Consider the following 13,918-nt stretch of genomic DNA (forward strand, 5'->3'; position numbering starts at 1 on the left):
GCACGGCTCGCTGATGGTGTCGTCTTTCTCTCTCGGCTTTGTTAGGGGTTTGGCCCGATGGTGAACCCTAGCAACAGTTACAGTCGCTTTTTCCTCTCGCATTTTCGGGCTCGATTCGCTCGTCTCCCCCGCTACTTCCTCGCTCTGAGACGAGGCTCATCTCCCGTCTTCCGATGATCTCGCGAGCTTTCCTGGCTCAAGATTTTCCAGGCTCTGCGGCTCCTCTGCAGCCCGCCTGATCACGTGTTCTGCGGCTCTGTCTCGCGGGTACCGCTCGCAATCTCTGCGTCTTCTGCGCTCATCCGTCTCACAGCGTCTATTTCGACGCCAGTTTTATTTTTCCCTGTCTGCTTTCTTCTCTGAACTTTGAACATCAAACCTTTTTTTGAGGACAGCTTCGGACAAATCGTATGCAGTTGTCCTCACCGGTGTCCACGCCTCAGGCACACCAAAATCATCATTTTTACCTTCATCATTTGAGTGGGCGGAGAACATCAAGAAACCTGATAGGAAGAATGAGAATTCTGTCATCTTTTTTATAGAAGCTAAACGTATTCAACTTGCTCCCTTTTGTCGTCTGAATTTGGTTGGAAATTTTTTATATGGTCATCCCAAAATGGAGCTCATTCGCAAAGAATTTAAACTTATGCACCTTGTTGGAGAATGAAAAATTGAATTATTAGATGGAAGACAAATTCTTATTCAAATTAGTAATGAAAACGATTACATGCGCTTATTTGCTAGAAGGATAATATTGATTGATATCATAGCAATGAAGATTTTGAAATGTTCTGTGGATTTTGACCCATAAACGTGAATTCGTCTCTCTGGTCTGAAATTTCATTATTTTTCTCAAAAAGTATTGTATTCTATTGACTCAGCTTATGAGAAGTCATTCAAGACGGATATTTCTACTTTTAATCTGTCTCGTCCTTCTGAAGTCAGAGTACTTGTTGAAAGAGACATCACTTCACCTGCTTCTGAGGAAATCTGAGTGGGCACGCAACACCATGGATATTGGCAGAAGGTAGAGATTGAACATTTTTCATCCTATTGTTCGAGCTATCGTATGTTCGGACACTCCATCTCTCAATGTCACAATTTACACCCCCAACTCAGACCAAAAAGCAAACTACTCCGCTAAAGGCTGTAATTCCATCTTCTCCTCATCAGCTCCCAGTTTTTGACACTATTGATCTACAGAAGAACACCTCGGATGACGTCACTATCCATGCAGACAATATGACAACTATTCAATCCCCAGTTATAGCTCCCTCATCTTTGAAACCTCCTATGGCGGGGGAGAGAGAGTTTCTTCACACCCCGTCTGCCCTATAACCTATCACTGATAATACAGGTGGAAATACTTCTACTGCTTCACTATCGTCTCATCAAGTCCAGAAAGATGTTAATATTACTCAGGCACGTGGGGATCAAGACATGCAACGACCTACACCTATCCGACTACCTTTAGAATCTACTGATCAGATAAATCAATCATCGGATGAGGAATGGCAGGTCTACACTTCCAAGAGGAAGAAGAAGAATGACGATCTACCTGAGCTCAGGAATTTGATGGATGATACTTTGGTTACTACAGACAATGGTACTCACCTTACGAATTTGTTAGTCAACTCACTTCCGAGAACTAGTGGTAGGATGACTAAAGTGGGACGTCCCTGGCATGTTTTGTGTCATTTTGTGGCTTTTTGGTTTTTTATATTTATGTATCTTTGTTTTATCTAGGTTTTGTGTGTGTTGTATTGTATGAGTTGGGCTTTCTTTTAGGTCATCTCACACAATATTTCTGTATTTTTTCCGTATTAATATATTTGCCCTCAGATTTTTTTAGTAGGGTTTCGCATCATGGCGAACCCATGATGTGAAACCCTAGCATATGCTACAATATTTCTCGCATCGTGCCTTTGTTTTCCTTTGCTTCTCTGCTTCGTGTTTCGTCGTCTAGTTCGTAGCAATTTCGTCGTGTTGCGTCTCGTGTCGTCTTTCGTCACTCGTTGAAGGATGTTTTTAGGGTGTGGTTTCGTCGTCTCATCTTGTCCTTCCAGTGCTTGAAGAGGAATTGTTTGCGCCTCTCCGGCGTCTTTACCTTTCGTCCCCTGCTCGAGGCAAAAGGGGATCCCGTCGATCCTGCTGCCTTACTTGTCGGCTTCGGTTTCTTTGACTGCAACTTCACTATTCCAAACGTTGCACCTCCGTGATGGCCTCGGACAGAACGTACGATGTTGCCCTTACGGGTGTCTACGCTCAGGTACTCCTAAATCGTGTTCTTTCCTTTTCTCGTCTGTGTTGGCAGAGGGCATTAAGAAACCTGGCAGGAAGAACGGGAAGTCAGCCAACTTTTTTATGGAAGCAAAATGTAATCAATTTGCTTCCTCCGGTCGTCTGAATTTGGTCGGGAAATTTTTATGGACATCCCAAAATGAAGCTTATTCGTAAAAAATTTGAGCTTATGTACCTTGTTGGGGAGTGAAAAATTGGACTTTTAGATGGAAGACACATTTTTATTCAACTGAAGAGAATTACATACACTTATTTGCTAGAAGATCAATCTGAATTGATAATAAACAATGAAGATTTTGAAATGATTGGTGAATTTTCACCCAAATACAGAACCACCAATCATTATGATCTAGATTCACCTCTCTGACCTGAAATTTCATTATTTTACTCAAGAAGAGTTGTACTCTATTGCCTCAGTCTATGATAAGTCACTCAAAATGGACATTACTACTTTTAATCTTTCCCGTCCCTCTAAAGTCAGCGTGCTTGTTGAAAGGGACATCAATTCAATCATTTCTAATGAAATTTGGTTAGGTACACAACACTATGAATATTGGTAAATGATTGTGATTGAGTCTTTCTCTTCGTATTGCTCGAATTGTCGTATGTTCGGCCACCCCATTTCTCAATATCACCATGTACATCACCATCTAAGACTAAAGAAGCAAAGTGCTCAGCCAAAGGTAGTGATTCTCCCTCCTGATTTGCTCCAAGTTATTGACACTATTGATCTTCAAAAGAATACTCCTGAAAATGTCACTATCTTCGCGGGTAATATGTCAATCATTCAGCCTCTACCAAATGCTCATGATGTAGATCCCCCGCCTCCTATAGAACCTCTTTTCGTGGGGGTCGGGGAAACATTTCAAACTTCACCTGTCCTAGAACCTATCATTGATGTAACAGGTGACAATATTTTTACGGCGTGTCTACCGCCTCATCAGATCAAGCAAGTTGTTACTATTAGTCTACACCTGTCCGACAATCTTTGGTCCAATCCATTGATTAGATGAGTCAAATTTTCAGATGAGAACATGCAGGTTTATACATTCATAAAGAAGAAGAAGAATGGAGGCCTACTACCAAACATGAGAACGATACATTGGTTGTTTCGGGTAATGGCAGCAAACTTAACAATTTGTTAATAGGTTTCTGTCCTAGAACCAGAGGCAGAGGCAAGCCTAAATTGGATCATTCGCAAGCTAATTGTGTCAGCGAGTTGGTAGGCTTTTGATGTATAATTTTCTATGTCTACATTTTAATCTATTTTTTGGTATACATTTATTCCCTATGTGTGTGTTGTATATCAGGTGGTTAGGGTGTCAATTTTGGGAGAAAAATTTGCATACGTAAGACATACGCAGCGCTGCGTAAGTCAGGGAGGTTATTTAGAGGGTATTGGGGGGTTATATCTGTGTTATATCCCTTACAACCTCACTGTAACCTACTTATAACCTACAAATATATGAAAATAGAAGCGTGAAACTTACTAGAAGGTACAGGTAGGTTACAGGGAGTTTGCATGGGGTATAACGCGAATATAACCCTCCAACACCCTCTAAACAATCTCTCTGTAACGTCTTACGTACGCAAATTTTTCTCCAATTTTGGGCCCTTCCACCCAATATATCTGTATCTTTGCTTTTATAAATATATTCACCTTTGGGCTTTCAAGTATATTTTTTTTAGAAAGTCCAATGGCTAATATATTAAATAGAAAGTAAGATGCAGATAGATTGTGTGGGAGGACCCAAATATGGCACCCTGTCAGCACGATAATCACCACATCAAATGATTCCAAAAACAAAAAACACAAATAAAAACTTGATAAACTTAAAGAAAAAACCAAAAAGTGTCAAAATACGGAGTATCAAGTAGCTAGAGATCGGCCCAATTTTGTTTTGTCTCTGCCTCTAGTTCTAAGAAAGGAGCAAGCAAATAAATTGTTAAGATGAGTGTCATTGTCAGTAGTAACCAATTTATCATCCAATAAATTTCCGAGCTCGAGTCGGCCTCCATTCTTCTTCTTCCTCCTGGAATAGACCTGTCATTCCTCATCCGAAAATTGGCTCACCTGATCAGTGGATTGGTCTTAAGTGTGTCGGACTTGTGTAGATTGTTGAACATTAGAAGCAAATATTTGTTGTACCGGCTGATCTTTTATCAGATCGAATGAGCTCTCGTGAGTTTCGGCATGTAAGTGGGTTTTCTGTAATAACAGTGAGTGGTATAATCACATTTGGATCTGTAACCGTAGTATGATGTTCTTCATCTGGAACTGCGGTGTTGGAAAGGGGATCGGGTTGCACATTCTCAACAGGGTTAGTAGATGATTGATTTTTAGCAATATTTGACCTTAGATGAGGATGCAAGTGATGAAAAATAGTAGAACTGTGGCCAAGCATACTACAATGAGAGCAATAAAGACGGTGTGATTCTATTTCAACCTTTTGTCAATACCCATTGTGAGTGAGCAGAGATAGTAGGTGGTTGATCTTTAGCGATATTCGACCTTCAATGAAGATGCAAGCGATAGCAAATAGTAGAACAGTGGTCAAACATACTACAATGAGAACAATAAGGAAGGTGTGACTCTATTTCAATCTTTTGACAATATCTGTTGTGAGTGATGTCAATTCATACCTCATCCGGAGCTAGTTGAGTGGTACCTCTCTCAACTACACCAAGTCACAAAGGATCTGGTGACAGCAAGCATAAGACTATTAACCTTGAGAAGTCTGCGTATGCAGTTGCTAAAGAGTAGAGAATTTTTAAGTTGAGCAGATGTAATTTTAACCACAGAAATTTTATCCAAACAAGAATGATAGGAAACTCCGCTATTGGATCAAAATCGACAGTTCACTTCAGAATTTTCATAAAACAATTATTGATCTTGATAACTTTTGGAGAAAAAAAACGAGTGTAATCGGCATCGTGAAATAACTAAATTAGTATATGTCAACCGTCAAGTAAGTCAATATTCCAGTTAACCAATAGCTTCATAGCATCAAACTCTTTTCGAATAATCTCCAGTTTTGAGTTATCATAAAAGAATTTCCCCACTAGAGCAAAATGCCAAAAGCACGCAAAAGTGTTGGTTTCAACCTCAGTGAGAATAAAAGCAGATTTTTTATTTTTTTTTACAAGTTTTTTAATGAAAGTTTGATTTCCACCACCATCAAGAGCGTTAATCATCACCACCTTCAAGAGCGTTGTGGAAAGATTGAGGAATATTACAGGACTTGCCAATATGAAAATCAGGCTCTGAACCTGAAAGAGAAGCACGAGTAGGAATAAGAAAGTCGTCGACAAGTGTAATGACATAGGAACGCACTGTCGAGACCATCTCCAGAACGGCTAAGCGAGAAAATCGAAAGGGACGGTGTCAAGCAACACAGTCAACATGAGGAAGAAGGAAGAAATGTGAGAAGTCGCACGGTGAGCACGAGAAGCAGGCAGTCGAGGTACGGGCTAAACAGTCAAAAGAAACGGGCGAAAGAAGTCGAAGCAATCGCAAAGTTGAGCGGATGAAATTGAAACAAACGAAGTCGGGAAATTGGAGCTGACGAAATGATGAATTCGTATCAGTGAGAGAGCCTTACTGCAACAGGGAAGACGACGAAACCGAAGGAGCCCTTCGTCGTCGATTTGGAATGAAACAAAGGGCTGGCTTTCTAATATATATATATATATAAGGATACATATAGATTCTGTAGAAGGGCCCAAGCATGGCACTTTTCCCCCAAGATAACCACCACATACAAAAGTTTCCAAAAAAAGAGAATACAAAAAATTACATGAGATATCTAAAGAAAAAACAAAAAAAAAACAAAAATACATAGTATCAGGTAGCTAGAGAGCGACTCAATTTTGCTTTGTCTTTGCCTCTAGTTTTAGGAATAGAGCCAGCTAATAAATTGGTAAGATGATTGTAATTGTCAGTAGTGACTAAAGTATCATCCAATAAGTTCCCGAGCATGAGTCGGCCTCCAATCTTCTTCTTCCTCCTAGAATAGACCTGTCATTCCTCATTTGAAGATTGGTTTGCCTGATCAGTAGATTGGTCTAAAGTGTGTCGGACATGTATAGTATGTTGAACATTAGAAATACCTGATTGTTGTTGATCGTTTTTTGAATCAAATGAACACTCTCGTGTGTCTTGGCATGTAAGTGTGTCTTCTTCAATAATAGTGAGTGGTATAAGCATTTTTGGATCTTTACCTGTACGGTGTTCTTCTTCAAGAACTGCGATGTTGGGTAGAAGATCGGGTTGCATCTTCTCAGCAGGGATGGTAGGTGATTGATCTTTAGGGATATTTGGTCTTAGATGAGAATGCAAGCGATAGCAAACAGTAGAACTGTCGCCAAACATATTACAATGAGAGCAATAACGAAGATGTGGTTCTATTTCAACATTTTGTCAATACCCGTTGTGAGTGGTCATAATTCATACCTCAACTGGAGTTGGTTGAGTGATATCTCTCTCAACTGACACAAGCCACAGAGGGTCTGATGACAGCAAGCGTAGGACTATCAACCTTGAGAGATTTACTGCAAGCAGTTACTAAAGAGTAGAGAATTTTCAAGTTAAACAGATGTAATTTTAACCCTGGAAACTTTATCCAAACAGAAATGATAAGGGACTCCGCTTTTGGATCAAAATTGACAGTTCATTTCAGAATTTTCATCATTTCAGAATTTTCATAAAACAGAATTTTCATAAAACGGTTGTCAATCGTGGTAACTTTTCTAGAAAATATATGAGTGTAATCGGCATCATGAGATAGTTGAATAAGTATATGTCAACCGTCAAGTAATTCAATATTCCAACTGTCCAATAATTTCATAGCTTCAAAATCTTTTCTAATGATCTCAAGCTTTGGGTTTCCACAAAAGAATTTTCCCACTAGAGCAAAACGCCAAGAAGACGCGAAAGTACTGGTTTCAACTTCAATGAGAATAAGTGCAGACTTTCTGTTTTTTTACCAAGCTTTATAATAAAAGTGTGATCCCCACCACTTTCAAGAGCCTCGTGGAAGGATTGCGGAATATTGCAGGACTTGCCAAAGTGGAAACCAGGCTCCGAACCCGCGGACACAGCACCTGCATAACTCTGCTCCATCCGAGTGCCCATCCGAGTGCAGCAGATGGCGTAGCCGAACAAATCGTTGTGCAGAGCGAAGGAGGAAATCGAGTTATTCGCACAGAAGAAGAAAGTAGCGACAGAATTAAAATTGCGGGAGGTGCTGTCGAGCAGAAACAGTCACGGCGTAGCTGCCGAGCGGAAGTAGCCGGAAGTCGCAAGCACTGCACACGACGACGATGCACGACAGAACCAACGCGAGGTCGCGAAGCCCTGCCATACACGACGATCGCAGGACGCAGCCTGACAAACACGAGCTCTTCATCCAGACGAAGCCGACGACGAAATTGAAGCGATGGAAATCAGAGTACGACGCGATATTCACACGTAGCAGACGCTAGGGTTCACCGTGAGGCGAAACTAGATTCACACAGCCAATGAAAGAGTTAGCAGGAGATAGATATATAAGGAATATCAATGTCTGGCAATACCTAGAGCCCCCCTAATTTTTTTTGCAGTAATCACGCCTATTTATAGAAGATTTCGCATACACAATACAAAATAATGCATTAATAAAAAATGAATCTCTAGAGATATCATCTTTGTCTTTGTCAACATGCATGTTATATAATACTTTTATAAAACCTAGCCTTGATAACCGCCTGTCATAAATGTTTCTCTTTTAGAGTTTGACCTTTAGTAACTCTCCTATCGGCATGTTTGGCCCAAAGGCAAGTTGGCAAGATCCTTCTAATCGCTTTGAGGGACTTTTTTTAATTAAATTCTTTGTAAGAGCCTGACTAGGTTGGTTTTCGAGGCAAATTTAGTCCATCTGACATGCTTGAGTAATTGAGGCTGACTACTTTGGACTAACTGTCCAATCAGATTCCGCAATTGAATTACTTGGTTGAATTAATTTAAACAACCTATCTCACTGGCTCGACAAGCCAACTAAATTCACATATTTAATCTGGCCCATGGGATATCAATCAAACATAATTAGATCATAACAACATAGCCATGAGAAAGATAAAAGAATAACAATCTCTCTCGATATACAAAATAAATATTAACAAAATAATCTAATTTTTATAACTCTCTCAAGGTTTGAGTCTTACGTCATATGTTTTTAAATAAAGAGAGAGGGTTGCTAGTTCAATTACCCTTTTCCACGAGTCATATCTCTCCCATAAGATTATCTCTCTTGTTGTGTTTTATTGTGAGGATGGAGAATATTTCGAAAGATAAGGTCACCATCCCAAAGGTCAAACTTTTAGAAGGGTTGTTTGCACAATAAAAGAGGAAAGAGGATAAGAAAAAAAAAAACTAAGTTTTCAATGGAAACAATAGTACTTCCCCAAGAAGTATTTTTTATGGATGTCGACCATCAATCTTTTGATTCCTGTTCAAATCTTACTGGTGGCAGATTCAATGCCTACTTAGGAGACGCCAATTTTTAATATGGCTCTGACCGAATTTAGAGGAACAAGAGCTGTCTATTTTTTTCACAAATAGAATCTAGTTTAGAAGATATGATATACTCAATAAATTTATACAAATTAGTACTAAGAATTCTAATGAGTAAGAATTATTTATATTCACATCATGTTCAGTGGGATCATAACAATGATCAAACATAAACCAGCATGCCTGAGCGGATGAAGCGAGCAAATTGAGCCTGAATGAGACATTCGCCTTCCCAAAGGGGCAATTAATCCTACTGAGGAGAGAGTTGAGCAGCATACACCAAAAGAAGCAACTCCTCCTACTGAAGGGATCGTTCTTGCTGCCATGGGCGAGAACTTGACCGCTAAAGGTATGGTATTTCTGAACTCGCTTTACAATATCAAATATATTGAAGTTTTGACATTTTGTAAGCTGCACTCCTTTAAGGTATATCTCCTGAGAGAGTTCCAATTGTAGCTCGAGCTAAGACCTATGCGTCGTAATAGGCTTGATTAGGCACTAAGGAGGTGAAAAGAATCAATAAACTCTCGTGGAATTGAATGTTCAGAGATAGTCTACTGCTACAAACAAGGTCAAACTCCTGCAACAGTTGATCGTGTTATGCTCGAGATGATTGAACTGAAGGATGTTTGCAGTATGTTTGCAGTGAAATGAGGAAAGAAATTGTTGTTATGAACGACAAGCTCCTAACGTTCTAGAAATATTTTAAGTACAACCATTCATACCAGTTTATGGCGGGTGACCAATTTGTGTGAAAGCAACTTATACGATCTAGTTGAATCCCAATGGAGACTGCCTCATATTATTGTTTTCAATCCTTTTACTTTTAGGTAAGTCGAGATCACCCTTAGTGAAATAAGCAAATTGTTTGTATTGATAATGTTGATTATAATAAATTTTTTAATAAAAAAATTTATTCTGTTTCACCCAGATGTTGATTTGATGGCTTTAATAATCCTATAATTTTGGAGAGATCTTCGGAATAGATGAATTATTTTTACGTTTTTACCCAAGCAATTATTAGTCCTTCCCTTCTATAAAAGAGAGTGTTTTAAAATCTCATTGTTTTTCCTATGGAAAACCTAAGGCTCTCTTGATCTCCATCTCATTCCCTTTTTCGACCAATGATGAGTTGCCTCAATTTTCGCCAATAGCAAAGCATTACTAGAGGTCAAATTGTCAGGTCAATCCAAACTGTCTGACACAGACGTGGCTTTAACATAGCAAAAGTTTGCGTTTGATTAGTTGTTCCAACTCCAAGCTACCAATAAGGGAGATTTTCCCAAGATCATCTATGAGGGAGGTCTTATTCTATTATGATCAATTCAAGTTGGGATTGAGACTTCCACTCTGCCATGAATTAATCGAAATAGTCAACTATTATGGTGACATCCAGCACATGTGAAGCCAAACTAATTTACTAGTATTACAACCATCGTCTCGTCTATGAGGAAGCACCAAATCACGTGATCAATGCATCGATTTCGTTCCCTCTTTACAATTAAGGCTTAACAGGATAACTTCGTCCAAATTTTTGAATCGATAATTAGGATATTTGGCCTGAAGAATAATAGTAACGATTAAAACAAGAGATTGTTTTGCCTCGTGAACGAGTGGATCATTAATTGCAACTCAACTCTAGCCATTTATGTCGGAGAACGTCACATTAATGGTGTTGACCCCATACAAGGAGAAAAAGTCTGTGGATTTGAAAAAGATCGATTTACAAGTGAAAACCTTTCTGGAGTACAACTTTGTGAGAACTTGAGCTAGTAAGTTGTTTTCATTACCAATGTTGTGAACTTGAATGTTCATTTTTAGTGTAGTGACAAGTTCCTTCAGTATTAGTGCATTTAGCTTTTATTGTTTTGATCACTAGTCTTTACGGTGATCTTCTGTCGGAGGGCGAGGTTGCTGCATTTCTCATTGAGGAAAGGGACCAAGTCGACATTGTTAGGATGGACATCGAGATGAGCTTTTATTTGATTTTCCTAATTCAACCTCTAAGTGAACTTCTCCTAATTGTTTTACATGTTTGCGGTTTTGGTAGGAGAGACTCGAATTGGTCGGTGATGAGCTCATTCCTTTGGATGTATGTCCTTAGTCCTTGTGTCTCCTATAAAGATAGCCCTCCATAAGGGGAACTCTGATAAGCTTATAACAAAATCCCGTTAAGAAATTCATTAGGTCGTCAGCGAGATGAAGACGGGTCTACAGAAGCTTAAGTGAAGACCACCTAAAAAAGGTAGCAAAGGGTGTAGGAAGCTTGTTCACCGTAAAAATGGAATAAAAAGAAAAAATATTAAGACTCTACCTGCTCCCACCTCAGGACCCAATATTTGTTCCCACGTCATGCTGTCATGTACAAGTAACGCACGAAACAGAAACCACTCATTTGAGATCTTTTTTTCATCTTCCTTGCTTGAACATATGAGAAGCCCTCTTCTCCGTTGTCTCCCTCCCCTTCGTCGTCCTCCTCTTGTTCGAAACCCACACAAAGCCCCTTCCCACTTCTATCACTCAAACTCAACACAATCGTTGAAGCCCCGCCTTCACTCTTGCTCTCGATCATCGCAGCAACATGTTGTTCAGCACGAACCCTAGTCGGCTTCACTGCACTACCTGCATCGACGCTCTCGTCTCTCCAGAAACCAATGAATGGATCACAGCATACAAAGACCTCTAAAGTTTCCATCTTCTCCTTCGAATACACTCCCAACCCCTTCTTCCTTGTTCAAAATTGCTCCAGAGTCGCGTGTGACCTTGCTTCTACTTCCACTACATCGCGACGCATGACAAGATCGAGGCATACAAAGATTTCCAAAATTCCACATTTCTCCTACCGCTTTGGCTAGCCTAAAACCTAAAGCCACGTCCATTCACGCACGATCCAAACCTTACCGCTCCCTCTGCCTCTTCTATTTCGTATGACAGAGAAGCCTTCGCCCCTTCCCTGTCCAAAACTCCAGTTCCTCGTTATTTCATACACAAAAGTCGCAGTCCTAGCTCCCTGTTCTCTTTGATCGCCCGCAATAGAGCTCGTCGATCCTCAAAATCTTGCATAGTGTCGCTTCCCTATTTCATTTTTGCACAGGGTTGCCAAGCCAAAGTAGCATTCATATCTCTTATTTGAGTGCCCCGTCTCACTCAACCTCAAGCCCAATTCACTTCTCCCTCCACCCTACCCAAACCAAACAACCCACTTTGTTTATTTCTGTTATATTTTATTTATTATATACTATAAAAAAATTAGCAAAACTAATTCTATTTCATTGATTCCATCGCCTCTCTGATTTTAGTTCGGCAGTCGTCGTCACGTCGTTGATCTCGCTCGCAAAGGTATAACAAAATGGGTTAAGGGTGAATTTTTCCTAAAATATTCATTTGATGAAGCTCAAAAACACGTCCAGAAAATTAAGTACTGCTCATGGAAATTGTGTAATCGTTTGAAAAATTTTTATAAAAAATAGGGGTTTAAAATACTCAACCTGGAAAACATGAGTGCATGTCAAAAAAATTAAATACCTTTCAAAAAAAGTAAAATACCTATTCAATTAAATTTGTGGTCATGACTGTCCTTTTTAAAGTGAATTTGAAGGCCTATAAGGTTTTTTAAGACCGTGAGGAGACGGAAATCGAGGAGATTGAACCTAGAGGTGGTGGGATTCGGGTTGAAAATGAGCTAAGGGTGCATATACAAAGGAAGAAGCAAATTGAGAGAACAGGCTCTGTCGTGCCAACAAGCCCATCATGAATAAAATGAAGCAAGTTTTTTCAGCAATGATTCCTATTTTTTCTACAAACAAATTTGCCGAACTCAAAAAGAATAAAAATCCTAAATATAGGTTTTGAATTTCTTACCTAAACACGGAGAAATCTCATTTTTCCTCACTGTCAAACGGTTCAAGCGCTAGCACGAGCACCTCACGGGCGCAAAATGCTTCGCCCGTTCCTCGACTTCCCCTTTCCTCACTCACACCTTCGATCCCCCCATCCTCGCTCACACCTTCAATCTCCCCCTTCCTCACTCACGCCTTCGCCCTTCATCCCTCGCATGTAGCTCCTGTACAATTGTCCATTTGATCTCTCTCTCTCTCTCTCTCTCTCTCTCGCTCTGTGTGTGTTTTGTTCGCTCTCGCTTCCTCTGTGTTTCACATGGAATGAAAAAAATGAGGGAGAAAACCCTCAGTTAATAGCCGCGGGGGGTGAGGCTTAGTTGATTTTTAATTAATTCATTTAAATTTTAATTTATCTTTAATTATGAATTTACTTAATTATTTTCACTTACCAATTTATTGAATTTAATTAAATAATTTTTTAATTAATAAATAAAATATTATTATTATTACACTCTCTGTTCTAACACTGCCGTTGTCGGTCCCAAGCCCGGATGAGAAAAGTGGAAAGTTGCGTTAGGTGGTCGACAGCCAGCGTAAAACTTGTCGAAAAAATCATGACATGAATCCTTTTGATCATTGTGTAAGTGCTAGGGCGTCCCCTGGAAGCGACGCGTTGTATAGCCTGAATACAGTGAAAAGTGTGCAAGGGCCGCTACACCGGCGCCCGGGTGTAGTGTTAAATAAGCAAGGGTTCCCACATTACGGGCGAATGCGGGTAAAGAAGTTAGTCCATGAAACTAATGAAACTAATATTAGGATAGGATCTTGGAATATAGGCACTCTCAATGGTAAATTAATGGAATTAGTTGATATTATGATTCATAGAAAAATTAATATCTTATGTATTCAAGAAACTAAGTGGGTGGGAGAAAAGGCTAAGGAGATTGATAATTTAGGTTTTAAACTTTGGTATTCTGGTAAGAGTCGCACTAGAAATGGTGTAGGTGTAATTATAGATAAGAGTTTAAAAGATAATGTTGTAAAAATTAATAGAGTTGGTGATAGAATTATAGCCCTTAAGATTATCATTGATACTAAGATTTTTAATATTATAAGTGTTTATGCTCCTCAAGTAGGTTTAGATACAGAGTCTAAAGATAAATTTTGGAATGACTTAGAAGACTTAATACAAATGATACCTCTTGAAGAAAGAATTTTTATTGGAGGA

The 13,918-nt window shown here is 39.4% G+C and overlaps 1 protein-coding gene across 12 annotated transcripts in view; it reads right to left on the reverse strand.

The window, feature by feature from the left end:
- LOC110031759 (DNA mismatch repair protein MSH5) overlaps window positions 1-13,918 on the reverse strand; it is a 101,136-nt gene that overhangs the window by 73,927 nt on the left and 13,291 nt on the right. The gene's annotated exons all lie outside the window — the stretch shown is intronic.

The sequence above is a fragment of the Phalaenopsis equestris genome, unplaced genomic scaffold, assembly GCF_001263595.1.
Source record: "Phalaenopsis equestris unplaced genomic scaffold, ASM126359v1 Scaffold000840, whole genome shotgun sequence".
In the NCBI taxonomy this organism is placed as follows: domain Eukaryota; kingdom Viridiplantae; phylum Streptophyta; class Magnoliopsida; order Asparagales; family Orchidaceae; genus Phalaenopsis; species Phalaenopsis equestris.